Source organism: Asterias amurensis, chromosome 6, assembly GCF_032118995.1.
Source record: "Asterias amurensis chromosome 6, ASM3211899v1".
NCBI lineage: Eukaryota > Metazoa > Echinodermata > Asteroidea > Forcipulatida > Asteriidae > Asterias > Asterias amurensis.
Genome location: NC_092653.1, coordinates 12,622,243 through 12,626,164, shown reverse-complemented (window position 1 = coordinate 12,626,164; position 3,922 = coordinate 12,622,243).

The following is a 3,922-nucleotide window of genomic DNA, read 5'->3' as shown; positions in this document are numbered from 1 at the left end:
AAATTTTCACAGGTTTGTTATTTTATATATAAGTTGTGATACACAAAGTGTGGGACTTGGAAAATACTTTTTATCGAAAGTGTATAATGGCTTTATCAAAAAAAAAAACAGTATGAAATATTGTCATTTTGGTGCAAGAAGATTTGCAACTAACATAACAAATCTTGATCTTTGATAATACTGGATATTATTTCACTCAAAATTTGTTAAATTTGTTGAAATAAATAAGATGGTCAAATTCTCTCTCGAGCTAAAAAATGTATCATAACCTTCCCATTAAGTTCTATTTGTCTCCAAATCTTGTTTCAAAATCCTACTTGTTACGAGGATGTGTGTAGAGCCTAATGGCAAAAACTAGTCACATTCCAGTCAGTTGTTAATTGCATTGTACCAGACTTGTTTCGATTGATGTGTATGATTTGTCCTTTAAAAAAAAAGATTCCGTTAATTTATGACAAGTTGTTTATATCCATAAGCATGAATGTGTATAAAATATGAGATTTTTGTGTGTAACTCATTGAAACCAGACATTAATAACAACATCAGCGTCAACAGTGAACACTTTTTGTCAAATTGTGTGAGTTAAATGCAGGAGTTGAAAATAAAAATAAGTGGTCTTGAAAATAAAAATAAGTGCTCTCCCAAAATAAACATAACTTATTTCTTGACAAGTTAACGGTCCAGTTGACCGAAGCTGAAACATAACAACGCCATGAGATCAGAACTTTCACTTTGTATTGTATTTGTCACTCAGTAAATATTAGGCCTACTGGTTTGTAACATGATTTGCTTTGCATCTGACTCTAGTCCAATTGTGATTGTTAAACTACGGTAACAAACTGTGAAGTTTGATTGGTCGTGCCGTGCAACAAATACGGCTGAGAAAAAGAATAATCATGTAAACAAGGAATAACAAAACAATTGAGGCATGCTGTGATTATGGGGTCAATGGGTTTTGTGCACCCTCGATGTATTGCTTACGCCTCGAGCTCGGGTGCCATTTTCCCCCTTGGGTGTACAAAACGCCGTGGACTCCACTCCAAATCACAGCGTGCAAGTTGTATACTGGCTGATTCATCTCAGATCCTGACCATAACCCTCCTCCCGACGGCGAAGCAACGGGAGGGGGGGGGGGGGGTATACGTTTTAACAACCTGCATATCCGAATGGGGGCTCATGACGTCATGAAAGTCATATGGAATCTGGGCCCAATTTCATAGACAGCGAAGCAACGGGAGGGGGGGGGGTTATACGTTTTAACAACCTGCATATCCGAATGGGGGCTCATGACGTCATGAAAGTCATATGGAATCTGGGCCCAATTTCATAGAGCTGCTAAGCACAAAAATTTGCTTAACATGAAGTTTCTTCCTTAATAAAAAACAGGATTACCAACCAAATTTCCACCTAATTTTCAGGATTAGCAAAGAACAGCTGAATACCAGTAACAAGCAATATGCAACATGTGGAAATTTGGTTGGGTAATCTTGTTTTTATCAAGGAAGAAATTTCATGCTGCGCAAAATTTGTGCTTAGCAGCTCTATGAAATTGGGCCATGGAACCTTACAATAGGGACCTAACTTTCCTTTGCACCCTGCCCGCCCCGAACTGCCCTCGATCTTCTGCTCAATACAAGAAACGTTGTCAGTAGAGCGAATTCTGAGAGTTGCTAATTTGTGGATCGATGTGTTTTTGTTTCCCTGGCAACCAGATTTAATCATAACCGTCCACCGCGGAAAATGCCGCTGTGATGAAGGTCACTTGAATACAATACGAATCACGATCTCTAAAATTACACACCTGAATTGATATACATACCACCAGGCAGTGGTTTGTATGTACGTAAAAGGTCCCCTGCTTCCTTTTGCTCGGCAAGCATTTTGTTCAGCGGACATGATTCGTAAGGATAAAAAGAACGACAATCAGTTTTTGTCTGAAAACCTGCTGATAAATATCATACTATTAACCCTTTTTTCATAAGAAATACAGCTAGGGTTGGGGATGACCGTCCTATCATTTGTATGAAGCTATTAATTAGAAAAAGGGAAAACTTCAGAAAGGAATAAAGAAAGAAGAAGAACAATATTGAAAAAGAAGAGGGACTTGCAGAATGGAGAAGTTGAAAATAATGGAGAAAATCATACCAGCATTTTATATCTAAGACCCTTCTAAGACCCTAAGGCCCTTCATGAATATAAAATCAAATCATTACAGTTTTCCCGGTTGCAAGAATCCCCCTTATTGTCACATTTCGACGTTCAATCACCATGTGGATGGATAACGAGTTCATTTGAAAGTGTAGGATACCAATGAATTTGGTAACACACCGTATACGCGCATCTAAACGGGAGTCGCGGGGGTACCATAGATATAGAATTAAAATAACTAGATCGGCCGCGCGTACATACGCGCCATTGCCTGTGTAGAAAAAGTTTTTGTTCGCCATGGACGCAGTAAAAGTTTCACGTTCGAAAGGCGACGCGCGAAAAATGAACACGGGAGATAGGCCTTTGACGCGCTAAATGTCACGTGCTGACGGCAAAAAGTCACGTGCTGACGGCATCGCACAGAAAATGTTCACGGGAGATAGGCAATGGCAGCCCCCATGCCAGAACCCGCGTATGTACGCGCGGCCGATCTAGTTATTCTATTCTATATCTATGGGGGGTACACGTACATCATGCGCGTCTCTTGGTAACTAATAATTTGACCCCCACCAGCGTTCGATAAGCTTCGAACCCTGGCTCAATCCCGTGGTGCTCACCCGGGTGAGCCCCTGACAAGAGCTAATCGAACGATCACACGCGCCCTCTCGTGGTGACGGCATGCACCTCGGGTCATTCGCTCGGCCCCAGCGGCAGCAGCCAGTCTATTCTTTGGTTAAAGCAAGGCGCTGGGGAAGAGCGAACTCGGGTCACCCCCAAGTGACCCACTCCACAAACAAGGCACTGGGGGCTGACCTGGGTGCGGCCCTGTTTGGTAAAACATGCAAGTATTTTTTTTTTTTTTTTTTTTGAGATAAAGCCATTTCCCAGTAAATTGAGGGCGCTCTTTCCGATTCTGAAAATCATATCGTCAACCGATGAGTGGTTCAGAAGCAAAGATTATATAGAGCGCTGCAAGGCGCAAGATGCGGAACTCGGGCTGAAATGTGAAATCCCACTGGATTCCGCATCTTGCGCATTGCGGCGCTCTATAATCTTTGTTCAGAAGATACAGACTGTATGTTGACCTTAAGACTGTCCGTGACGTTAATTCACAGAAAAAAAAATTTCTGTCACACTTACACTCATTTTACAAACTAAAATATGGTTAAAAAAAAAATCCGAAATTTAATTGTGGACAAAAAAGTGTGCCAAAATGCATCAAAAACCTCTTCAGAGTAATTAAAACTAACATGGGGTACACAGAATATGTTGATGATTAATGACTACACAACCATACACAAGTCAATTGGAAACTACACAACCATACACAAGTCAATGGGAAACTACACAACCATACACAAGTCAACGGGAAACTACACAACCATACACAAGTCAATTGGAAACAACACAACCATACACAAGTCAATGGGAAACTACACAACCATACACAAGTCAATTGGAAACTACTCAACCATACACAAGTCAATGGGAAACTACACAACCATACACAAGTCAATGGGAAACTACTCAACCATACACATGTCAATGGGAAACTACACAACCATACACAAGTCAATGGGAATTGACACAACCATACACCAGTCAATGGGAAACTATACAACCATACACAAGTCAAGGGGAATATACACAACCATACACAATTCCAGAGATGCCAAGTCCAGAGGCCAGCTATGCGTGAGATTTTTCAAAGCTCAACCCCCCCCCCCCCCCCCCCCGAAAAAAATGCCAGTTTAAGAAGGCCTTTCGAAATCGC